This window comes from Balaenoptera physalus, assembly GCF_965194825.1.
Source record: "Balaenoptera physalus genome assembly, chromosome: 2".
Taxonomy (NCBI): Eukaryota; Metazoa; Chordata; class Mammalia; order Artiodactyla; family Balaenopteridae; genus Balaenoptera; species Balaenoptera physalus.
In genome coordinates this window covers 127,931,328-127,958,880 of record NC_138883.1, presented here as the reverse complement: position 1 = coordinate 127,958,880, position 27,553 = coordinate 127,931,328, and the positions used below count along the sequence as shown (strand labels likewise).

General features: G+C 38.5%; 1 protein-coding gene and 1 long non-coding RNA gene across 2 annotated transcripts in view; both read right to left on the bottom strand.

Moving 5' to 3' along the window:
* GABRG3 (gamma-aminobutyric acid type A receptor subunit gamma3) overlaps window positions 1-27,553 on the bottom strand; it is a 575,951-nt gene that overhangs the window by 313,443 nt on the left and 234,955 nt on the right. The gene's annotated exons all lie outside the window — the stretch shown is intronic.
* On the bottom strand, window positions 7,611-27,535 carry LOC309655240. The gene is made up of 2 exons (XR_014260687.1): window positions 22,686-27,535; window positions 7,611-8,058 (listed from the first exon to the last, which is right to left on the bottom strand). It is a non-coding gene; the product is annotated as an uncharacterized lncRNA (long non-coding RNA).

The window sequence follows — 27,553 nt, the reverse complement described above, 5'->3', positions numbered from 1 at the left end:
TCATAAGATAATAGAACACTTTCCCTTTCTCTCACCTTACTAACACCTCCAACGTGGCTTCAATATAATAACATTGGATTGCAGCTGAAAGTGTTGCAAGGCACTAAGTCTACCTTTGGAAGGCCAAAGACAGAAAGGGAGACCAATACAGAATTTGGAGTCCCTGTTACCTATAGCTACAGTAAATATTAAATAAACTCAGTCCAACTACTAGCCAGATTAACATAAAACCTCACTCTGAAAGCTCATTTGCCCTCAGTGCCTATTACCCAATAAATGTCTGCATTTCAACTAAAAATTACAAGTTGTACTAACAGACTAGATAAAACACAATTTGAGAAGCAAAGGAAGTATGAGAAGTAATTCAGATATGCCACAGGTTTTGGAATTATTGAAGAGGGAATTTAAATAATTATGATTAACATAAAGGGCTGTAAAGGAAAAAGTAGATTATATGGGTAATGTAAGCAAACTTCAGAAAACTAAAGTAAACAAAATATTGACAGAAGCCAGAGAGCAGAAAAAATTAAATATGTAGGTGTAAGTCTAATACAACATGTACAGGATTTTTATGTTGAAAACATACAACATATATTTCATCAAGTCTATGAAAGAAATTAAAGATCTAAATAAATAGAAAGACATATCATGTTTATGGATTAGAAGAGTCAACATAGTAAAGATGTCTTCTTTCCAAACTGATATACAAGTTTAACACAATTCCCATAAAAATCTCTACAAGATAATTTCATATACATAAATACACTTATTCTAAAAATTATATGTAAAGTCAATGAAACTAAAACAGATCTGATAATGAAGAATAAAGTAGGAGGAACCACTCTACACAATATTATGGCTACTATATATAGCTACTCTAACAAAGACCATATGGCATTGCCAAAGGGTAGACATAGATCAATGTAACAGAATAGAGAATCTACAATAGAAGGAGCCCACATATACAGTCAACTGAGTTTTGACAATGGTACAAATGCAATTCAATGAAAATAAGGGAGCATTTCCAACAAAGACTCCTGGAATAATTAAATATTCATAGCAAAAAAAGAACCTCAAATTAAACTTCAAACCTTATACAATATAACCCCCCAAAGATCATAGATTTAAAGGAAAAAATTTAAAAATTTTTTATAATTTAAAAAATTATAAAAGGAAAATTGAATTGTATGGTATTTAGTTGGTATCAGAGAATTGCTGGAAAACATCGACAGAGAAATTATTTCTAGAATATATAAAGAACTCTTATAATTCACTGCTTTAAAAAAAATCCAATTAGAAAATGGATGAAAGACACGAAGAGACATTTAACACTGATGAAAGAAATCAAAGAAGATCTAAAAACATGGAATGACACACAATTTTTATGAATTGAATGACTCAACATAATGTGTGTGACAACAGATGTGATTCTCTCCAATTTGATACACAAGTTTAATAAAATTCATATCAAAATTTCAGGCAAGATTTTTGTAGGAACAAAGATTATTATAACATTTATATGAAGAGTCAAAGAAACTAGAATAGCTAAAACACTTTTAAAAAAACAGAATAAAGTTAGAGGAATTAACTTACCTGATTTGAAGACTTATTTCATAACTATTGTAAACAAGACTGTGTCGTATTGGTGAAGTGATAGATAAATGGAACAGAACAGTGAATCCAGAAACACACCCACATGTACACACATATGTCTAATTTTTTTGAACATCTTTATTGGAGTATAACTGCTTTACAATATTGTGTTAGTTTCTGCTGTTTAACAAAGTGAATCAGCTATATGTATACATATATCCCCATAACCCCTCCCTCTTGTGCCTCCCTCCCACCCTCCCTATCCCACCCCTCTAGGTGGTCACAAAGCACTGATCTGATCTCCCTGTGCTATGCAGCTACTTCCCACTAGCTATCTATTTTACATTTGGTAGTGTATATATGTCAATGCTACTCTCTCACTTCATCCCAGCTTACCCTTCCCCCTCCCCATGTCCTCAAGTCCATTCTCTACTTCTGCATCTTTACTCCCATCCTTCCCCTAGGATCATCAGAACCATTTTTTTTTTTTTAGATTGCATATCTATGTGTTAGCATACGGTATTTGTTTTTCTCTTTCTGACTTACTTCACTCTGTACGACAGACTCTAGGTCCATCCACCTCACTACAAATAACTCAATTTCATTTCCTTTTATGGCTAAATAATATTCCATTGCATATATGTGCCACACCTTCTTTATCCATTCATCTGTCGATGGACACTTAGGTTGGTTCCATGTCCTGGCTATTGTAAATAGTGCTGCAATGAACATTGTGGTACATGTCTCTTTTTGAATTATGGTTTTCTCAGGGTATATGCCCAGTAGTGGGATTGCTGGGTCATATGGTAGTTCTATTTTTAGTTTTTGAAGGAACCTCCATACTGTTCTCCACAGTGGATGTATCAATTTACATTCCCACCAACACTGCAAGAGGGTTCCCTTTTCTCCACACCCTCTCCAGCATTTATTGTTTGTAGATTTTTTTGATGATGGGGCCATTCTGACCAGTGTGAGGTGATACCTCATTGTGGTTCTGATTTGCATTTCTCTAATGCTTAGTGATGTTGAGCATCCTTTCTTGTGTTTGTTGGCAATCTGTGTATCTTCTTTGGAGAAATGTCTATTTAGGTCTTCCGCCCGTTTTTTGATTGGGTTGTTTTTTTTGATACTGAGCTGCATGAGTTGCTTGTATATTTTGGAGATTAATCCTTTGTCAGTTGCTTTGTTTGCAAATATTTTCTCCCATTCTGAGGGTTGCCTTTTCATCTTACTTATGGTTTCCTTTGCTGTAAAAAAGCTTTTAAGTTTCATTAGGTCCTATTTTTTTAGCTTTGTTTTTATTTCCATTTCTCTAGGAGGTGGGTCAAAAGGATCTTGCTGTGATTTATGTCATAGAGTGTTCTGCCTATGTTTTCCTCTAAGAGTTTTATAGTGTCTGGCCTTACATTTAGGTCTTCAATCCATTTTGAGTTTATTTTTGTGTATGGTGTTAGGAAGTGTTCCAATTTCATTCTTTTACATGTAGCTGTCCAGTTTTCCCAGCACCACTTATTGAAGGGACCATCTTTTCTCCATTGTATATTCTTGCCTCCTTTTCGTGGATTAAGTGACCATAGGTACGTGGGTTTATCTCTGGGCTTTCTATCCTGTTCCATTGATCTATATTTCTTTTTTTGTGCCAGTACCATGCTGTCTTGATTACTGTAGCTTTGTAGTATAGTCTGAAGTCAGGGAGCCTGATTCCTCCAGCTCCGTTTTTCTTTCTCAAGATTGCTTTGGCTATTTGGGGTGGTGGTATAAGAATGCTTAACATGAGATCCACCCTCTTAAGTTTTTGAGTTCACAACACAGTATTGTTAACTATAGTTTCCATGTTGTATAGCAGATCTCTAAAACTTATTCTATCTTGTATAACTTTATACCTATTGAACAACATTTCCCTATTTCCCCCTCCCCCATCCCTTACAACCACCCCTGAAATTCTTAAGATACTAAATGAAAAAATCCATTTCTAGTCACATAGTAAGATTTCAGAGCACCAGGAATAAAAGAAATTTCTCAAAGCCTCCAGAAAGAAGAAAAACATTACAAAGAATAATTATTCAGAATGATATTGGAATTTTTAATAAACAAAACTGAAAAACTATGGAACAATGCCTTCATAATCCTGAGTAAAAATGATTTTCAGTCCTACATTGGAGCTTAACCAAGGATTAGGAAGGCCAGGGTAAAGGGGGTCCAATGCCAGAGGGAAGTGAAATTCTTTAGATGATATTCAAGGAAGACCCTTTTATGACAGGTGTTCATCAGGGTTACAGCTCTCCCAGGTCTATAAAAAGTGCCACGTTGTGGGGCCAGGAGTGGGAGATGAGTAAATCACCAGACAGAACTGACTGTGTGGAAAACTCTTCTGAGAGATATATTACAAACTGCTAAGAGTACAGGAACTTTTAGTGATATACTCCAAGGAAATCGAGTCTACAGTAGAAAAAAAAAGTCAATTTTTGACTCCAAGGAAAAACAGTGTTTGATGAGAAATGACACTAGCCTAAGAGTGAACAGAATTTACATGGTCAAAAGAATGAAAACTCTTATTATGTGTTTACCCAATTGATATGCATTTACACGGGGAGGGGCAAGGTTGTGGACAGGGGCTGTGAGGTCCCCACAGTCCTCAGCAACCATTACAAAAAGTCAATCATCTGCATCTAAAATTAAATCAAAGAAGTAGAATATGCAGATTATTCTGAACTAGAGAGATAGATATCAGAGAAAATAAAGCTGAAAAAGGTGAAAGTGGTTGCCTCTGGAAAACAGGATTGAGAAAAGAGACGTGATTTTTTGTTATGTTTTAAAGTATTTACAAATAATATAAGGATATGAATAGCAAGTTAAATGAACACAAAATGAAATTTAGGAAAGTAAAGACATTTTCAAAGTGCTGTTGCATTGTCTCCATTTATGGGGGCACAAGATACTATGTCAAATCCTGATAAAGCGCTTTGCCACAGACTCTAGAGCTGTAGACCAATAAGAAGAAAGCAAAAAAAGTTATTTATCTTAAAGATAAAAGCAACCTTCCCCACCCCCATCCCCACCAAAAAAGGAGAGAAAGACAAGATGAAAAAGTAACATGAACACAGTTTCATTTGTCACAGAATACCCATGGTTTTATAAAAGGGAAACCAAATATGCACCAGAAGTAGTCACAAAGTCCTCCAAATAGAGATGATAAAGTCCTGTAAACTCTGAAAAAAGAGAAAAATAGGGCGTCTGTATTACAAAATAGTCACAGATGTCTCAGCTGTGTTGGCCCCAGTATATTATACATTAGGCTTGGTTGTCCAGAAAGAATGTGCCCAGTGTTTGGAACATCTAATATTAAATGGACATTGCTGTAGATATTACGTCAAAAGAAAAAACCCACATGACCTTGCTCTTACATAAGTAAGGGTTTCAACAATTATGACAGCGTAATATGTTTCTTCAGCCATATTTCTTTTTTCAGGACTAGGGAACCACAAGCAAAAACAATAGAGCAATAATGTTATTGAACTACTGTTTCTACTTTAACCTTCAGTCTTGTATTCATCTTCCCTTAAACCACCCAGAATTTGATTTGGAGTTAATTGAGTGAAACTTAGCTTTAATATTCCAAAATTTGTGCTCCCTAGCTTATGAAGGGGAATCTTTTCAGTCCAGAGCCCTTGGCTTTCCTCTCACCTATACTGCAGTGACCTGCCTGCTCCTCTTCCCAGGATACTCCATTCCATACGGTTCTTCCTGAATTCATTTGAACATTTTGGCCTTGGTCTTTATTTGAAGACTTTTTCATCAATTGGTTTGCTTTCTCACAATTCTCTCACAAGTTTCCTCAAGCTCTCTGGGAAAGGATCATTCATTTATCCACGAACCTTTGCTTAGCACACACTGTGCTAGGCAACATGCCATTGACTGGAGACGGCTGTAAGAATGAATCTGAAGGGTTATGGTCTAGTGCAGGATGGGGCAAAAACAACTACTACAAGACAGATTAATACATGATACGAAAGATTTGTAAAGGACTAACCTTGGGGGTGTGGGGCCAGAACTCAGAAGAGGCTTTCCTGGGACGTCGATTACTGAATCTAGGAGGTCACAGGCAGGAAGGCCACCCAGACAGAAGTCCAAGGTGTTAAGCCAGAGGAGACCCTTTACAGTCTTGAGTTTGCTGCAATGAGCAATGCTTAGGGGAAAGTAGTGAAGCTGAGACTGGATTCAGGTAATGCAGCATCTTGCACATCCCAGGAGGGCATCAGGCCTTTTTTATAGAGAAGAGGCAAGTAAGAATCATCACAGTATTTTAATCAGAGGACTGACCTGGAGGAAGGGGAGTCTGAAGGCAGCCCCATCAGCAGCCACCCAAAAGAGAAGGCAAGGGCCTGAGCTGCGGGGAGGAAGGAGGAGTGGGAAGGGTGGTCTGCACTTGAGAGAATACGGGTGGTGTAATTGTGACCTACTGACTGAGTTGCCTGATGGGGGGAACCTAAGATTAATTCACATTTTCTAGACTGAGGAATAAATTTAGAATGTTATATCTAAGAAAATATAAATGAAAAATGCCATCTAAAAAAATTTAAAGAATTGATATCCATTTCCACATAATAAGAACAAGAGGCAGCTAAACCATGATCACATTACAAGAGATCATTTGACTGAGAAATTATGTCTATTATACATGACTAATTCATTTAACATTATCACCTCCTAGTAAAACACAAGGAAAGACGTGCATTCACACAGTCACATTCTAATCCCTAAAGTTAAAACCTATCCATTATCTGAAATTATTTTCAATTATATTCAGATATAATTCAGAAGCATTAGAACATGCAGTCAAAAAACTTGCTCCTGAAAATCACTCTCTCAAAGCTTATATATGTCAATTTCACATTCCATATCAGCCATTATAAAATTCAATCCAAATTTTTACTCTTTGAAGATCTATCTAAATGATTCCCTAACGCAGAAGTCATTTTGTCAAATATTACTTTGCAAGGCCTTAAAAAGAATAAAATGCTTAATCATTGTGTTCATATTTAATGATCACAGCATCTTTTTGACATACGAGGCATGGCTTGAGCTTAAAGGATGGAGCCTGCCATTTCTTTCGCTTCAGGACATTGTGTGGCTATGGATGCCACACTCTCCACTCCCCATGGTGTAGTCAGCTCTTCACAGCTCCCAGTTAGAGGGAAGCAAGGAACAGGCTTACTGAGCATCAACTCAGGGCACAACACTGCACTTTTTCTCCTTTAGTAGCGCAAGAGACCTAACGTCAGTGCTGGACTCAAACAACTTGCCCTGGGTCACACAACATGCTTGAGACATGGTTTACCTGGTCCATCAAAAAGATCCTCCTTGAATGTCTAGACCAATTACTGGACCACTGGAGCTACTGGGAAGTAGCTGCTGAACAAATTAGGATGGTGCACAGAATTTCCCTTGCTGCTTACAAGAACAGACTGTCTTCAAGTACGGAAGAACAGCCACTTAGGAAAATAGCCATTATCCATTCATTCAAAGAAGCTCTACCTGGCCACTCATCCTGTTACTCTCAAAGTTATTTAATGTTTTCCCTAATTAAGATCGGTTGTTAGTTTATTGTTTATTTGTATAGGAACACACACACACACATCTTAATCATATTTACCTAAACTAGTGGAATTTACAATGATAAAAAAGAATCATCTCTGCCTACATAGCAACTGATTATTTCTCGTCACTATAGTTAAAAACACCCATTTATTTATCAGTATAGATTTTAGAATACAAATTTTTAGAGGAAATTACTGACTTTGCTTTGTGTGATGTCTGAAAGTCCCATTTTATCACTCATGGTGCTAATTGTTCTTATGACACTTTGGAAAATCGATTCTAATTTGGTGAACACCATTAGAACACCATTTCCCTGGAAATTTGTATCTTTTTTAAATCAGTTGAGGACCAGCCCTGTGAGGTTCTGAAGCAAAACACAGACACTTCAGAAATGATCTCTATCTTAAGGAAGTTCTGAGTTTCTTACAGAGGAAATTGTTTTCCCATTGGCATCTACTTTGGAAAAAATGTTAAATTACACAATGTTGACTATGAGTGCAGGAGAATCTCTGTGGAGGGTGAGACCAACACGAGCAGAAGTCCAGGAAGGCTTCTTGGAGCAGGGGCTTTGAGAGAGGGCTCTGGAACCAGGATAATTTGTACCTGTGGTTATTCTGAAGAAGACAATGCACAGTTGGAAGGGGGGGAGTGTTGAAAGAACAAGCCAGGCATGAGTGCGAATAAGCCAGAGGCTAGTGTGGTAACCACCAGCGCTTCAGAAGATGGAGTGGACAGTGGGCATCTGGGTAGACAGGTGGGGTGTCACGTGGCACAGCCCACAGAAGCCAAGCAGAGGAGGTTAACGTTGAACTGAGCAGATGATCACTGTGCTGGTGGTCTTACACAGAAGGGTGGTACCAACAAAGACTGCTTCAGGGGCACCCCTCACAGAGAGCTGTAGAGGGGATGCCCTTTCAGTACAGTGAGTGGGGGACTTCCCTGGTGGCACAATGGTTAAGAATCTGCCTGCCAATGCAGGGGACACGGGTTTGATCCCTGGTCCGGGAAGATCCCACATGTTGTGGAGAAACTAAGCCCGTGCACCACAACTACTGAGCCTGTGCTCTAGAGCCCACAAGCCACAACTACTGAAGCCTGCATGCCTAGAGCCTGTGCCCCACAACAAGAGAAGCCGCCGCAATGAGAAGCCCGGGCACCACAATGAAGAGTAGCCCCTGCTTGTCACAACTGGAGAAAGACTGTGCGCAGCAACAAAGACCCAATGCAGTAAAAAAAAAACCATACAGTGAGGGGAAGGGATGGCAGCAAACTGAAACACCTCAAGGACAAGGGCTGCGGCATCTCTTGGATAAATCTGTACTTAGCACATGATACCTACTCTAATTTACATGTATATTTAAGCTGATGGCATACATTTGCAAATCTGGTCTCAGGCCAATCATTATGGTCACAGCCAAGGCCATTTCTTACATTAGCAATTCCCTAGGAATGAGATAAATGAGGTGTAAGACAATTTTTTCTGATGTCTATGGACAAGCTCAGAGATGTGAAATTGGCTTTTCCTTAGGTGATGGGAGGTAAGCAGTAAAGCATTTAATTTCAGGGAGGCCTTAAGAATTAGAACAAATGGCGTCATAATTCCCTTGGTTCATGAGTAACGTTGATGTTCTGCTCAAAGAAGTCCAGATGTTTGGTATTCTGTGAGAACTTTATAAACAACTGAGATGTATGGATCTTGTTGAAATGTGAAATCTGATAAATGTGTAATATAAGATGAACCTAGGTATTTACATTGACAAAAATCATTTATCACGCTCAAGTTAACAGCTCCACTTCATTTGCAGCTTTAACAATTTGCTATCTAACTTTTCGGGTGGCAAATCCAAATAACTCATCAGGAATTTCCTGATAGAGAAAAACTCCATTGTCATAAGAATTAATAAAAAGCTCTCTCAGAGGGGTTTCTGTTTGGATTCCAGAAAGCAAATTATATTCTCAGAAACAGAGCAAATAGCCTTTGTTGATAGGAAAGCATTTCATTAGGAGTCTGTTCCAAGATGGGAAGGCAGTGAGAGGAGGAGAACTCACAGCTCAGAACCAAGACACAAGAGATCCACAGGTGCCCCAAAGGCCCCTTGTGCCTTGGCTACAGAAAGCGATCCCAGGCTCTGAAACTGAGGCCCAACATCTCCCCAGGGACAGGAGTTTCCATGAATAATAAATACTGAATGAGAAAAGGAGTCTGGCAATGGAAAACCTGGGAATTTGTAGGCATTGATTGGGGACACATGGTAAAAAAATTATGAACCCATTAGTTTAAAACATCTTAATTTCTCAACAGGCGTGCGTCAAGGGTAGCATTTCCTGACAGAAAGCCAGTTTTATGTTAATATTAAAGCATGACCATATTCACTTTTCTGTTCTCTACTGATGGGCAAAGAAATCACAACTGCAATGAAAGTAGAAATAAAAAACAGAACGAAAATGAAAATTCACAAACATATAGAAATTAAACAACACTCTTAAATAAACATAGGTCAAAAGAGAAATCACAAGGGGAATTTGAAATATCTTAAGAGTAATGAAAATGAAAAAGTCACATACAAAAACTTACAGAATGCAGCAAAAGCTGGGTTAAGAGGGAATTAACAGTTGAAAATGCTTACATTAAAAAAGGAGAGGGGTTTCCCTGGTGGTGCAGTGGTTGAGAGTCTGCCTGCCAATGCAGGAGACATGGGTTCGAGCCCTGGTCTGGGAGGATCCCACATGCCGCAGAGCAACTGGGCCCATGCATCACAACTGCTGAGCCTGTGCTCTGGAGCCCGTGAGCCACAACTACTGAAGCCCACGTGCCTAGAACCTGTGCTCCACGACAGGAGAAGCCACCACAATGAGAGGCCTGTGCACTGCAACGAAGAGTGGCTCCCATTCGCCGCAACTGGAGAGGGCCTGTGCACAGCAGCGAAGACCCAACATAGCCAAAAATAAGATAAAGAAATAAATTTATTAAATACAAAAAAAGAAGAAAGATTCCAAATCTACAAGCTAACTTTACATTTTAAGAAACTAGTAAAATAAGAACAAACTAAACACTAAGCTAGCAGAAGAAAGGAAATAAGAATTAGAACAGAGGTAAATGGAATAGAGAATAGAAAAATAAAGAAAATCAACAAAATCAGGAGTTGGTTCTTTGAAAAGATCAACAAAATTGACAAACCTTTAAGTTAAATTGACTAAGAAAAAAAATAAACTCAAATAACTAAAATAAAGAATGAAAGAGGGGACATTATAACCTAATGTTACCAAAATAAAAAGGATTATAAGAAAAAACTATGAAAAAGTGTACACCAACAAGTCAGATAACTAAAGTGAAATGGAAAAATTCCAAGAAGTACAACCAATCAAGACTAAATAATGAAGAAATAGAAAATCTGAACAAATGTATAACTACTAAGGAGACTGAATCAATAATCTAAAACCTCCCAATAAAGAAAAGCCCAGGACCACATGACTTCACTGGTGAATTCTACCAAACACTTAATGAAGAATTAACATTAATCCTCCTCAGTCTTTTCCAAAAGAATTGAAGAGGAGGGAACACTTTCAAACTCATTCTATGAGGCCAGCATTATCCTGATAGCAAAAACAGACAAAGACATTAGAAGAAAAGAAAACTAGACACCAATATCCCTTATAAATATTGATACAAAAGTCCTCAATGACATATTATCAAACAAAATTCAACAACATATTAAGAGGATTATACATCATGACCAAGTGGGATTTATTCCTGAACAGCAAGGATGGTTCAACATGTGAAAATCAATGCAATGAACTATATTAACAGAATGAAGAAAAAAAAGACATGATCTTTGCAACCGATTGAGAGAAAGCATTTGATAAAACTCAACACCCTTGCATAACAAAAACACTCAACAGACTAGGAATAGAAGGAAACAACCTAAACATAATAAAGGCCATATGTGAAAAGCCCACAGCTAATATTGTACTCAACAATGAATGACTAAAAGTTTTTTGTCTAAGATCAGGAACAAGACAAGGATGCCCAATTTACCACCTCTGTTCAATGCAGTACTGGCAGTCCTAGCCAGAGCAATTAGGAATAAAAAAGAAATTAAAAGGTAGCGAAATTTGAACAAAAAAAGTAAAATTATCTTTGTTCACAGATAATGTGAACATATATGTAGAAAACCCTAAAGATTACACACACACACACAATCTACTGGAACTATAAACAAATTCAGCAAAGCTACAGGATACAAAACCAATACTCCAAAATCAGCTGTGTTTTTATACACTAGCAATGAACAATCCAAAAAGGAAATTAAGAAAATGACTCTATTTACAATAGTATCAAAAAGAATAAAATACTTGAAACTAAACCAAAGAGGCCAAAAAAAACAAAAACAAAAACAAAAACTTAGATACTGAAAACTACAAAATGTTGCTGTAAGAAATTAAAGAAAACACCAATAAGTGGAAAGACACTCCATGTTCATGGATTGAGAGACAATATTGTTAAGACATCAACATTACCTAAAGTTATCTACAGATTCAATGCAATCTCTATCAAATTCCCAACAATGTTTTTTTGCAGAAATAGAAAAAAAAAATCCTCAAATTCATATAGGATTTCAAAAGATCTCAAGTAGTCAAAACAATCTTGAGAAGAGGAAAGCTGGAGGTCTCACACTTCCTAATTTAAAAATTTACTACGAAGTCCAGTAATCAAAATAGTGCAGTACTAGTATAAAAACAGACATATCGACCAGACAAATAGAAAAGCTAGTCCCAAATAAACCCAGACATATATTGTCAGATGATTTTCAACAAGACTAACAAGACTATTAAATGGGGGAAAGGACAGTCTTTTCAATGAATGTTCGGAAAACTGGATCTCCACATGTCAAAGAATGAAGTCAGATACTTACCATGCACCATATACAAAAATAAACTCAACATTTATTAAAGACCTAAATGTAAGAGCTAAAACTATAAAACTCTGAGAAGAAAACATAGGGGAAAAGCTTCATGACATTGGATTTGGCAATGATTTCTTGGATATGATGCCACAGCACAGTCATTAAAAGAAAAAAATAGACAAATTGGACTCCATCAAAATTAAAACCATTTGTGCAACAAAGGGAACTATAAACAGAGTGAAAAGTCAACCTACAGAATTGGGGGAAAGGTTTGCAAATCATACACTTGAGAAAGAAATATAATCCAGCATAAAAAATACAAACAGCCTGATTTAAAAGTGGGCAAATAATGTGAATAGATATTTCTCAAAGAAGATATATAAAGGGCCAATAAACACATGTAAAGATGCTCAACAGCACTAATCATAAAGGAACTGCAAAGAGACACCACTTCATACTCCCATAGGATGGCTTTAGTAAAAAAAATATTTTTTAACAGAAAATAACAAGTGTTAGTGAGGATGTAAAGAAATTGGAATGTTTGTGCACTGCTGACGGGAATGTAAAATGGTGAAGTTGCCATGGAAGACAATATGATGGTTCCTCAAAAAGTTAAAAATGGAATTATCATATGATCCAACAATTACACTTCTGAGTATATACTCAAAAGAGCTGAAAGCAGGGACTCAGATATATATTAGTGCACACATGTTCACAGCAGCATTATTCATAACAGTCAAAGGTGGAACTAATTCAAGTAACCATTGACAGATAAATGGATAAATAAATGTGGTATCTGTCAATACATACAAAAGAATATTATTCAGCCTTAAAAAGAAAGGAATTTCTGACACATGGCACATATGAATCTTGTAGACAATATGCTAAGTGAAATAAGCCAGTCACGAAAGGACAAAGACTGTATGATTCCACTTATACGAGATACCTACAGCAGTCAAATTCATAGTGACAGAGTGTGGTTGCCAGGGTTTAGGGGCACAGAATTGGATGAATTATTGTTTAACGGGTACAGAATTTTAGTTTTAGAAGATGATAAAAATTCTTTGGATAGATGGTGGTAATTGTAGCATGATTTGAATGTACTCAATGACATTGAACTGTACACTTAGTTAAAATGATAAATTTTATATTATGTATATTTTAACACAAGTAAAAAAATGCCTCTCTCCTGAATTTTTTCAAACTTCTAATAGTGACTTAAGTTACTTTAATTTTAATTTTACTTAAATAGGTGGGAACTGAAAAGTAGATATAAATTCCATATCTTCTAATTCTCACACAGCTGTAAATTAAATTTTATAAACAAAGTACAAAACTCAAAATCAATTAAAAATATCAAATCAACCTCATTAAAATAATGAGATACATGGTACTGTTCCAGTGACAGTTAATTATAGCTGCTGTAGTCTCCTCCATTGGACATGGATAACACATACCATATTCATAATAAATCCGATTTTAAAGGATGAAAGGGGAGTTTCCCTCTATACGTCACCAGATGTGTGTTAATGTCATTGTCGTTCATATCCAAGTCTCACCTGTTGTTTCTCTGTTCACAGTTTCTTATCCACAGATACACTCCTTAACTGGCCTCTACTGGACCAGCTCACAGGATGGAGCAGCCCCTCCATGCTCATCCCTGCCCTTCATCTGCCCACTAGCTGAGGGGTCTATTCTTAGTGACAGTTGTGTGCTATCCAAATAAGCCAAGGCCAAATTTTTATTGTTATCACATGTACTGTTATTTAAAATACACATGAAATATGAATTAGTAAAAAAATGGTTATTTCCTTGAAAACTAAGTTGACAACTTAGGGAAAAGTCCAATGATGGTGTCACTAAACAAACATTGCCTAAACTCATGTTGGCCAGGCGAGTGGAGAGACCTAGGGGTCTGGCACTCTGTGCACCAGTGTCTAAATTCTCACTCCACCTTAAAAGGTGAAGATTAACATGTATAGAAGAAGCTGTGAATAAAACTCTTAGAAGAAAACATACGCAGAACATAAATCGCAGCAAGATCTTTTTTGACTCACCTCCTAGAGTAATGAAAATAAAAACAAAAATAAACAAATGGGACCTAATGAAACTTAAAAGCTTTTGTACAGCAAAGGAACCCATAAACAAGACGAAATGACAAGCCTCAGAATGGGAGAAAATATTTGCAAATGAAGCAACTGACAAAGGATTAATCTCCAAAATATACAAACAGCTCATGCAGCTCAATATCAAAAAAACAAACAACCCAATCAAAAAATGGGCAGAACACCTAAATAGACATTTCTCCAAAGAAGACATTCAGATGGCCAACAAACACATGAAAAGATGCTCAACGTCACTAATTATTAGAGAAATGCAATCAAAACTACAATGAGATATCACCTCACACCAGTCAGAATGGCCATCATCACAAAATCTACAAACAATAAATGCTGGAGAGGGTGTGGAGAAAAGGGAACCCTCTTGCATTGTTGGTGGGAATGTAAATTGATGCAGCCACTATGGAGAACAGTATGGAGGTTCCTTAAAAACTAAAATAGAACTACCATGTGACCCAGCAATCCTACTACTGGGTATATACCCAGAGAAAACCATAATTCTAAAAGACACATGCACCCAAATGTTCATTGCAGCACTATTTACAATAGCCCAGACATGGAAACAACCTAAATGTCCATCAACAGAGGAATGGATAAAGAAGATGTGGTACATATATACAATGGAATATTACTCAGCCATAAAAAGGAACGAAATAAGGTCATTTGTGGAGACGTGGATGGACCTAGAGACTGTCATACAGAGTGAAGTAAGTCAGAAAGAGAAGAACAAATATCGTATATTAACGCATACATGTGGAATCTAGAAAAATGGTACAGATGAACTTATTTGCAAAGCAGAAGTAGAGACACAGACATAGAGAACAAGTATATGGATACCAAGGGGAAAGGGCAGGGTGGGAGGAATTGGGAGATTGGGATTGACATATATACACTATTGATACTATGTATAAAATAGATAACTAATGAGAACCTACTGTATAGCACAGGGAACTCTACTCGATGCTCTGTGGTGACCTAAATGGGAAGGAAATCCAAAAAAGAGGGGATATGTGTACACGTATTGCTGATTCACTTTGTTGTACAGTAGAAACTAACACAACATTGTAGAGCAACTATACTCCAATAAAAACTAATTTAAAAAAAGAAGAAGCTGTGATCTCTGTAAAAAAAGAAATCACAAACTCTAACAAACCCTGATTCAGGGACCAGCCTTGGTGCAGGATTCCCCTCCGGGGGCGGGGGGGGGGATGGCCATGGTCTTCACCTCAGTGGCCTCTGTGGCCAACCCAGGTGTCTCCTACTGTTGCTCCTGGGCTACCAGGGCTGCCAACACCTCGCTCTCTGGGGACCAGGCTGCTGGAATCACACAGCTTGAGTGTTGCCTCCTAGATCAGAGGAAAAGTGAATCCTAAGGAGTCTCATTCTGACCATTAAATGTGAAAGTGATATCATTCTTGGTGTGAACTAGTACCCTGTCCCTAACCAACTATAGGGGTCTAGGAAACCAAATCCTACCGTGTACTGAGAAAGCGGGGGCAACAATATTTTATGAAAGGCAATCCAGTTACACAGTATTTGGCCTCCTCTCTTTCCTGCAAGAAAAATACTCGTCCCTTCATCACAGGGGGACAACCCACAGGCCTTTCTATTCATGGCATCCAGCTCAAAGCTCCAGCATTTCTGTGTAATGTGCAGGAGTCTCTCTGTCAAGACCCTGCTGCAGTTCTTCTCTATCCAGAGACTCAGAGCTAAAAGAACAAGTTACTTGTCTTGTCTCCAACCCACTGGGTAATTGCAATAACTGTGGGAAGGTGGCAATAAAGGTCCATGCCTGTGCCGTGAGGGCCGTCAGCTCTAGGAAGTGTCCGTGCTGGTCTCAGAGAGTGTCTCACCAATTCATTGTGCCAAGTGGCCTTGGGAATGAGCTTTCTTTTCTGTTATCTTCCTTGGGTCCTTCTGAATTAGACACTGGAGAATATCCCTCCATAAGGGCTGAGCAGATTTCTTAGTCTGGCTCATAGACATTTAATGGGTTGTGTTCGTTGCAAACTTAGTTTGGGTTCATGTGTTCAGGTTTGTGTGTTGGTGTCTATTTTGGCAGTGTGACTCTGCTGAGATCCAGGAGGCTTATCCCAGCAGCTCGATGCCAGCAGCACGAGTCCACAGCTGTGCCGGGGCTTTTTCTTGACACACTGTTTATGTGTGTCCTGTTTCTTTGCCTCTCCCCCATGCCTTTAATCTCTTCTTTTTCTCCAGCATTTCCTCTCTGCTCTGGGTACTTTTGGTGTAGGTGCTTTGGCCTGTCATGCTCCAGTGGGAGGACCACATCTGTGGTTCTTTCTCTGGGCCTCCATGCCCTGTTGGAAGGTTTACTGGGTGCCAGTTTTAGCAGTGAGTGCAACGGCCAAACTCTTGATTCGATGATGGCTGCCGGCTTATTGTAATCTGACTTTGTTCATCAAGATGAGTCTAGATTTTATCCTTTTGAGTTTGGAATTGAGAATTGCCTTTTCCCACCCATTTAAGTCCCTGAATTTGTGAATCCATTTAGTGTCTAATATTCCTGCTTGCGAACAACCATTTGTTTTGGGGGAATCATCTTTTTCTCTTAATGCCTTGTCAAATGCAATCAATACCAAGAAAGATGTACCACTGAAAATTTGTTTTCCAATCTGTCTCCTGGCCACGAGATCTGTAGGACCTTCTAAGTTGCTGCCTATCAAAACCAAACATTATATCACTGCCTAACACAGATGCTGTCAGCCCTGGAGAACGGCTCCCCTGCTACGCAGTCAGCCCCAAAATCAATGCTGCATATTTTAGGCTTTTGGTTATTATGTCATCCATTCCTAGTACCAACTTCTGATTCCATTATGATGGGCTATGTTAAACTATCACAAAAGACAACCCCACAATTTCGGTGGCCTGGAGCAACAAACGTTCCTTCTCTTGCTCTGTAGTGTCCATAGCAGGTTGGTGGGCATAGTGCTGTGTCATCCTCATGCTGGACTTGCTTCACTAAGGGTCTGACTCACCCACAGGTGAGGGGAGAGAGAGCTCAGAAGGGCCTTGCACCAGCCATTCGATGCTCAGGTCTAGAACTGACACCCATTGCTTCTGTGGAAAATCCATGACCTTACCCATTACCAAGCCCCTCTGACCTCCCAGTTTTCTCATTTGTAAACTGGAACAATATTTACCTCTAGAATATCTGTCAGGCTTCAAAAGGATAATGTATGTAAAGTGTTTAGTAAAGAGAGTGTAAAATGAAAAACACTTTCCTCTCGCAACTTGCTGCCCACTGGTCTTCTGTTGTGCCCCTGGCTGCCGTAGCAGCATGAGGTTCTGCTTCTCCCAGTGGATTTAGCCTAAGAAGAAGCACCTTTCATTCCACTGTGATCAGTGACAACCGTCTCTAATCACCTCTGCTGCGTCACTTAGGAAGGTCCTTTCTTTTTACTGTAACATGCCATTTTAAAGCTCCTAATACACATTATTATCTGCCTTCAATTCTATTAAGGGGTTTTCAACACAAAGCTGGATCTGGTGTTGCATTTGCTGTTGATGACATTCCCAAGCAGGCTCTGGGACACTTGAACACAATCCACATGACCCAACCACGTGGGGAATGCAGGTCAGCTGCCGGTCACCATGTTTTACTTTGAGAGCCCGTCTCCTTCTCCGGAACAGAGCACTCCAGCTAACAACGCTATTTCTTTACCTATCTTTCATTGCACAACAGTGGTTGCTGAATCTATCCATCAGTGATAGATTTCAGCTTTTTTTTTCCCTCAAAAAGAAAAAAAAAAGTCCTTTGGCATATAGTCACACTGAATCTCTTCGGGATGAAAAGAGGTAATATAATTAGATGAAGATGCTTTGGAAATGCAACTGGCAGTTGTCATTAAAAGCTAATGTCTAATGAACATTTGGGGGAAAACAAGCCCACAATGACTAGTAAGTAAGCCTTAAGAATCATATTGGAAGGAATTGAATTTTTTAGAAAGCAGTAGCTATAATTAGAGCAAAAATGTAATTATGAGGCATCAAACAGGTAGTCTCAACATTTCTGAAAGAGAAAAAGCAAAGGCAGGGAAAGCTTTCAACGTGTATTTTTTATCCCAGAGGAACTAGAACAGCTCCTCCAGGATCCTGCGAGTATGGAGAGAAGCTGGAGCCGCTGTGCCCAAGGCAAGGGGCTGGCACGCGCTGTGCTGAGCTCACTCAGAGACCCACAGCTGCTCCCACCAGAGGGTTTTCTGTGTCTCTCTCCACTCCTCTCTTCCCCTTCGAGAGCTGTTATCCAAAATGCGGTGTTTATTCACACACTGAAGGATGGATACACTGCCACATTTCTAGGAATGGTTTCCCTTTAATGAGAGACAAAACCAACAAAATCCATGGAAATTAATCAAGGATGACAGTTCAGCGATGACCATGGTCAAGGCTCTAGCACGGGCATTTCTCCCTCTGCTCCCCCATCACACCATAGAGCAATGCCATTTGTCTGGTCTATACGGAAAAATAATAGAGACAGGATAGCTCAGCCATGTTCAGCCTAGGCCACTGGGCTTTTGGTTTGGTTCAGTCCAATCTACACTCAAAGCTCCATTTCCTTACCTGTTAAGTGGGTGAGACCTCACAGGGCTGCCATGAGAGCAGAAGATAAAGTGCCGGTGAACTAGACACAAATGGGATAAGTATGGTTTCTTACCACAGTTGTTTCAACGATCCCATTCTACAAGTTGTGTTTAACAGGTAAACCTTAGTTTTACAACAACCAAAACTATATATAACTATCTCATTAGAAATTTTCGACCTGGCAATTTATTCCCAGGCCCTAAGAAGATACAAACACAGGCCATTCCACTATGATTTTATGAGAGTCAAACTGCTCTAAAGGTTCCTCCTCACTGCTGCCCTCCAAATAATCCAGACAATCCAGATTTTAATTTAATCTGTATTTTAATTCACCCACTAAAACACAAGCTTCCCAGGCAGGTCTATGCTAGCAGAAAGGGATCCAGCCAAGTGGGTGTTAAGCAAACATCTGGTGGATGGATGGATAGATAGGATAAGATGGACGGATGGATGGATGCGTGGATGGATGGATGGATTGTAACCCCTTCAGTGATCTCAGTCACTCCACAGTGACCTTGCCTTCCTCTTATTCCTACATTCACTCTTTTGGGTCCTGTTCAAACTCTAAGTTATCATTTTTGTGGATGTATTTCTCCCCAACCAGACACTAAGCTGTTTGAGAGCAGAGGTTGGGTATAAGTTATCTTTATTTCTCCCACTGTACTAATCATTCAAGACTACATGGATGGTGCTTAATAAATAATTGCTGTCTCACTGTAGGCTATGGCAAAGAAAACGTGCCAAGATGTTCAACCAGGCAAAAGATATCTGACATGTAAAAGGATGAAAATCCACCTTTTTTCATGAACACATTAGCATACCTATTTTATTCATTAGAATATTCCAACTCTCAATAAAATCTTCACTCACAAAGAAACAAAAAGGAAGATTTCATAGATGCCTTATTAGGCAAAATCAACATATGGTGTTAAGATGGTTCTTAGAATTTTGGAAGGTAGAGAGACAGGAACTCCAAATTATCGCTGTGAGCCAGGCCCATCTGTGCCCAACATCTTATTAGAATTGGGCTAGACTGAAATTTGGGACCACTCTGACACTACTGAAACAATTCCCCAGCTTTCTTTCAATGGTAAACATAGTCTTCCAAATACCAAAATGAATTATAAAGGGGGATGAATGAAACTACTTAGGTGCAGACGGTATAGTGCTTCACTGAGCTTCAAGCATAATCATCAGCTTATTATCTATTTTGTTTGACTGTATATCTCTTGCTAAACAGTCACCTCTTAGCACACAGGCTTATCGGCACTGTTGATGTAGGGCTGGGGAACCAGGCCAGTGGTATGTGCAGTGGCACCTTCTCCAGGACACAGGTTGTCTGTACCTACACATGGTAGCAGAGGGTTACTCTGAAATGATGCTGCTTTGGCTTTCTCTTCCTTTTGCTTTCCATTTTTATTTTTATTTTTTTACCAAATTCAGAGCAGGGCCACACAAATAAATTAATTCCTCTACACACTCAATAATAATTCCTTAAAAATGCAGACACTGGGTTTGAATCCACTTCTAGCTGTGGGACTTCGAACAAGTTACCTTTCTGTGCCTCAGTTTCTTCATGTGGGAAAGAAGATAATAATAACAATACGTCTTATTTCACAGTGTTGTTCTAATAATCAAATAGAGTACTGTATATGAAGCACTTAGTACAGTGTCTGGCACATAAACATTTGTATCTATATTATCTAGCCAAAGCAGATTTTATATACCATGCATCAGTAGTGAGATCAGACTGCCTGAGTTCATATCCTGCCTCAATTATTTTCTAGTTTTTGTGACCTTGGGCAAATTATATCACTTTTCTAAGTAAAGTGCTTAGAACAGTAGGCAGCACAGAATTTACCCCAGTGCCCAGTATTACTGTTGTGGTGGAAGGCTGGGCAACTCCATGCTGGAGCTTCTACAAAAGCCTCTCTTAGTCACATTGGCTGCACAGCCCTGGGATCCCTGTAGCTGTCAATTGAATAAACTGGATACCAGCTGCTCAAAGGAAAATTAGAGATGATGGAACAAGGATGGGTATTACCAAACGGAAACTGAGCTAGTCTCTAAGATTCTGACTCCCTGAAGCTGTGACGTGAAAATCTGAGTCCTCTCCAAAGGCAAAGGCATCAGTAGTCTATGAATGTCTGCTTTAAAGTGATCATAAATTCTCAAACACTAAACCAAAATGCAAGCTCCATTTTACTGCTGAGAAAGTTAAAAAGCTTCCAAAATAAGTAGACATTTAATTCCTTATATAGTTGACATCATAGAGCTGATGTTTGCAGTGTACCAGAGCCATAAGATACTCTGTAAGAATGCCATCCTCTTGTTGCTTATAAGAATTGGACTAAGTAGACACAATAAATAAGGCAAGGGAGATTGGTTCAAGATGGTGGAGTAGAAGGACGTGCGCTCACTCCTTCTTGTGAGAGCACTGAAATCACAACTAACTGCTGAACAATGATCGACAGGAAGACACTGGAACTCACCAAAAAAGATACCCCACATCCAAAGACAAAGGAGAAGCCACAGTGAGATGGCAGGAGTGGCGCAATCACAATAAAATCAAATCCCATAACCGCTGGGTGGGTGACTCACAAACTGGAGAACAATTATACCACAGAAGTCCACCCACTAGTGTGAGGGTTCTGAGCCCCACATCAGGCTTCCCAACCTGGGGGTCCAGCAACATGAGGAGGAATTCCCAGAGAATCAGACTTTGAAGGCTAGCGGGATTTCATTGCAGGACTTTGACAGGACCGGGGGAAACAGATACTCCACTCTTGGAGGGCACACACAAAGTAGTGTGCACATCAGGATCCAGGGGGAAGGAGCAGTGATCCCATAGGAGACTAAAGCAGACACACCTGCTAGTGTTGAAAGGTCTCCTGCAGAGGCAGGGGGTGGCTGTGGCTCACCATGGGGACAAGGACACTGGCAGCAGAAGTTCTGGGAAGTACTCCTTGGTCTGAGCCCTCCTGGAGTCCGCTGTTAGCCACACCAAAGAGCCTGTAGGCTCCAGTGCTGGGTCACCTCAGGCAAAACAAGCAACAGAGAGGGAACTCAGCCCCACCCATCAGCAGACAAGTGGATTAAAGTTTTACTGAGCTCTGCCCACCAGAGCAACACCCAGCTCTACCCACCACCAGTCACTCCCATCAGGAAGCTGCACAAACCTCTTAGATAGCCTCATCCACCATAGGGCAGACAGCAGAAGCAAGAAGAACTACAATCCTGAAGCCTGTGGAACGAAAACAACATTCACGGAAAGATAGACAAAATGAAAAGGCAGAGGACTATGTACCAGATGAAAGAAAAAGGTAAAACCCCAGAAAAACAACTAAATGAAGTGGAGATAAGCAACCTTACAGAAAAAGAATTCAGAATAATGATAGTGAGGATGATCCAGGACCTCGGAAAAAGAATGGAGGCAAAGATTGAGAAGATGCAAGAAATGTTAACAAAGACCTAGAAGAATTAAAGAACAAACAAACAAAGATGAACCATACAATAACTGAAATGAAAAATACACTAGAAGGAAGCAATAGCAGAATAACTGAGGCAGAAGAATGGATAAGTGACCTGGAAGACAGAATGGTGGAATTCACTGCCATGGAACAGAATAAAGAAAAAAGAATGAAAACAAATGAAGACAGCATAAGACACATCTGGGACAATATTAAATGCAACAACATTCACATTATAGGGGTCCCAGAAGGAGAAGGGAGAGAGAAAGGACCTGAGAAAATATTTGAAGAGCTTATAGTTGAAAACTTCCCTAACATGGGAAAGGAAATAGCCACCCAAGTCCAGGAAGCGCAGAGAGTTCCAGGCAGGAAAAACCCAAGGAGAACAATGCTGAGACACATAGTAATCAAATTGATAAAAAGTAAAAACAAAGAAAAATTATTAAAAGCAACAAGGGAAAAACAACAAATAACACACAAGGGAACTCCCATAAGGTTAACAGCTGATGTCTCAGCAGAAACTCTATAAGCCAGAAGGGAGTGGCATGATCTATTTAAAGTGATGAAAGGGAAGAACCTACAACCAAGATTACTCTACAGGGCAAGGAGCTCATTCATATTTGACAGAGAAATCAAAAGCTTTACAGACAAGCAAAAGCTAAGTGAATACAGCACCACCAAACCAGCTCTACAACAAATGCTAAAGGAACTTCTCTAAGTGGGAAACACAAGAGAAGAAAAGGACCTAAAAAACAAACCAAAAACAAAGCAGTGGTAATGGGAACATACATATCGATAATTACCTTAAATATGAATGGATTAAACACTTCAACCAAAAGACACAGTCTGACTGAATGGATAGAAAAACAAGACCTGTATATATGCTGTCTACAAGAGACCCACTTCATTTCTAGAGACACATACAGACTGAAAGTGTGGGGATGGAAACAGATATTCCATGCAAATGGAAATCAAAAGAAAGCTGGAGTAGCAATTCTCATATCAGACAAAATAGACTTTAAAATAAAGACTTTTACAAAAGACAAAGAGCGACACTACATAATGATCAAGGGATCAATCCAAGAAGAAGATATAATAATTATAAATACATATGCACCTGATATCGGAGCACCTCAATACATAACTCAACTGCTAACAGCTATAAAAAAGGAAATCAACAGTAACACAATAATAGTGGGGGACTTTAACACCTCTCTTACACCACTGGACAGATCATCCAGAGAGAAAATTAATAAGGAAGCAAAAGCTTTAAATGACACAACAGACCAGATAGATTTAATTGGTATTTATAGGACATTCCATTCAAAAACAGCAAATTACACTTTCTTCTCAAGTGCACATGGAACATACTCCAGGACAGATCACATCTTGGGTCACATATCAAGCCTCGGTGAATTTAAGAAAGTTGAAATCATACCAACCATCTTTTCTGACCACAATGCTATGAGATTAGAAATAAATTACAGGGAAAAAACTGTAAAGAACACAAATACATGGAGGCTAAACTATACGTTACTAAATAACCAAGAGATCACTGAAGAAATCAAAGAGGAAATCAAAAAATACCTAGAGAAAAATGACAATGAAAACACAGTGATCCAAAACCTATGGGATGCATCAAAAGCAGTTCTAAGAGGGAAGTTTATAGCAATACAATCTACCTCAAGAAACAAGAAAAATCTCAAATAAACAACCTAACCTTACACCTAAAGGAAGTAGAGAAAGAAGGACAAACAAAACCCTAAGTTAATAGAAGGAAAGACATCATAAAAGTCAGAGTAGAAATAAATGAAATAGAAACAAAGAGGACATTAGCAAATATCAATAAAACTAAAATCTGGTTCTTTGGTAAGATAAACAAAACTGATAAACCTTTAGCCAGAATCATCAAGAAAAAGAGGGAGAGGACTCAAATCAGTAAAATTAGAAATGAAAAAGGAGAAGTTACAACAGACACCACAGAAATACAAAGCATCCTAAGAGACCACTACAAGCAACTCTATGCCAATAAAATGGACAACCTGGAAGAAATGGACAAATTCTTACAAAGGTATAACCTTCCAAGACAGAACTAGGAAGATATAGAAAATACGTACAGACCAATCACAAGTAATGAAATTGAAACTGTGATTAAAAATCTTCCAACAAACAAAAGTCCAGGACCAGATGGTTTCACAGGAGAATTCCATCAAACATTTAGAGAAGAGCTAACACCCATCCTTCTCAAACTCTTCCAAAAAATTGTAGAGGAAGGAACACTCCCAAACTCATTCTACGAGGCCACCATCACCCTGATACCAAAACCAGACAAAGGCACTACAAAAAAAGAAAATTACAGACCAATATCACTGATGAATATAGATGCAAAAATCCTCAACAAAATACTAGCAAACAGAATCCAACAACACATTAAAAGGATCATACACCATGATCAAGTGGGATTTATCCCAGGGATGCAAGGATTCTTCAATATACGCAAATCAATCAATGTGATACACCATATTAACAAATTGAAGAATAAAAACTATATGATCATCTCAATAGATGCAGGAAAAGCTTTTAACAAAATTCAACACTTATTTATGATAAAAACTCTCCAGAAAGTGGGCATAGAGGGAACCTACCTCAACATAATAAAGGCCATATATGACAAACCCACAGCAAACATCATTCTCAATGGTGAAAAACTGAAAGCATTTCCTCTAAGATCAGGAACGAGACAAGGATGTCCACTCTCACCACTATTATTCAACATAGTTCTGGAAGTCCTAGCCACAGCAATCAGAGAAGAAAAAGAAATAAAAGGAATACAAATTGGAAAAGAAGAAGTAAAACTGTCACTGTTTGCAGATGACATGATACTATACATACAGAATACTAAAACTGCCACCAGAAAACTGCTAGAGCTAATTAATGAATACGGTAAAGTAGCAGGATACAAAATTAATGCACAGAAATCTCTTGCATTCCTATACACTAATGATGAAAAATCTGAAAGAGAAATTATGGAAACACTCCCATTTACCACTGCAACAAAAAGAATAAAATACCTAGGAATAAACCTACCTAGGGAGACAAAACACCTGTATGCAGAAAACTATAAAACACTGATGAAAGAAATTAAAGATGATACCAACAGATGGAGAGATATACCATGTTCTTGGATTGGAAGAATCAACATTGTGAAAATGAGTATACTACCCAAAGCAATCTACAGATTCAATGCAATCCCTATCAAATTACCAATGGCATTTTTTACGGAGCTAGAACAAATCATCTTAAAATTTGTATGGAGACACAAAAGACCCCGAATAGCCAAAGCAGTCTTGAGGGAAAAAAACGTAGCTGGAGGAATCAGACTCCCTGACTTCAGACTATACTACAAAGCTACAGTAATCAAGACAATATGGTACTGGCACAAAAACAGAAACATAGATCAATGGAACAAGATAGAAAGCCCAGAGATAAACCCACGCACCTATGGTCAACTAATCTATGACAAAGGAGGCAAAGATATACAATGGAGAAAAGACAGTCTCTTCAATAAGTGGTGCTGGGAAAACTTGACAGCTACATGTAAAAGAAAGAAATTAGAATACCCCCTAACACCATACACAAAAATAAATTCAAAATAAATTAGAGACCTAAATGTAAGACTGGACACTATAAAACTCTTAGAGGAAAACATAGGAAGAACACTCTTTGACATAAATCACAGCAAGATATTTTTTGATCCACCTCCTAGAGTAATGGAAATAAAAACAAAAATAAACAAATGGGACCTAATGAAACTTCAAAGCTTTTGCACAGCAAAGGAAACCATAAACAAGACGAAGAGACAACCCTCAGAATGGGAGAAAATATTTGCAAACGAATCAATGGACAAAGGATTAATCTCCAAAATATATAAACAGCTCATTCAGCTCAATATTAAAGAAACAAACACCCCCATCCAAAAATGGGCAGAAGACCTAAATAGACATTTCTCCAAAGAAGACATAGAGACGGCCATGAAGCACATGAAAAGATGCTCAACATCACTAATTATTAGAGAAATGCAAATCAAAACTACAATGAGGTATCACCTCACACCAGTTAGAATGGGCATCATCAGTAAATCTACAAACAACAAATGCTGGAGAGGGTGTGGAGAAAAGGGAACCCTCTTGCACTGTTGGTGGGAATGTAAATTGATACAGCCACTATGGAGAACAATATGGAGGTTCCTTAAAAAACTAAAAATAGAATTACCATATGACCCAGCAATCCCACTACTGGGCATATACCCAGAGAAAACCGTAATTCAAAAAGACACATGCACCCGAATGTTCATTGCAGCACTATTTACAGTAGCCAGGTCATGGAAGCAACCTAAATGCCCATCAAGAGACGAATGGATAAAGAAGTTGTGGTACATATATACAATGGAATATTACTCAGCCATAAAAAGGAATGAAATTGAGTCATTTGTTGAGACGTGGATGGATCTAGAGACTGTTATACAGAGTGAAGTAAGTCAGAAAGAGAAAAACAAATATCGTATACTAACACATGTATGTGGAACGTAGAAAAATGGTACAGATGAGCCGGTTTGCAGGGCAGAAGTTGAGACACAGATGTAGAGAACAGACATATGGACACCAAGGGGGGAAAACTGCGGTGGGGTGGGAATGGTGCTGTGCTGAATTGGGTGATTGGGATTGACATGTATACACTGATGTGTATAAAACTGATGACTATTAAGAACCTGCAGTATAAAAAAACAAACAAACAAAACAACTAATACTAAACTTTCATTGGGTTATTTGTATGGAAATATGTTCATATAAATGTTTCAGACATTACATAAAATTTCTAAAAATCTTACATGTTCTAGTATAATGTTATAAGTCATAATCCTAGTTATTACTTTAAAATGTATATCTCAGAAATAACTAATTTTCTTGTCAACTGCATTATTATGAACTTTCATCAAATCTTTAACCGTGGTCATTTTTAAGTCTTTTGTCATTTACAGACAGTTCTGTGTGTACTCTGATGCTTTTGCAAATATGTTCCTATAAAAGGGTTTCATCTTCAAGAAATTCATGGAAAAGACTGACAAGTACAGCTTTCTGGTATCTGACTGTACTGCTGAACTGAATGAATAAGCATTTTCAGAACTCTAATGAAAAACTGGGCCGGAGAGAAGATGGCGGAAGAGTAAGACGTGGAGATCACCTTCCTTTCCACAGATACAGTAGAA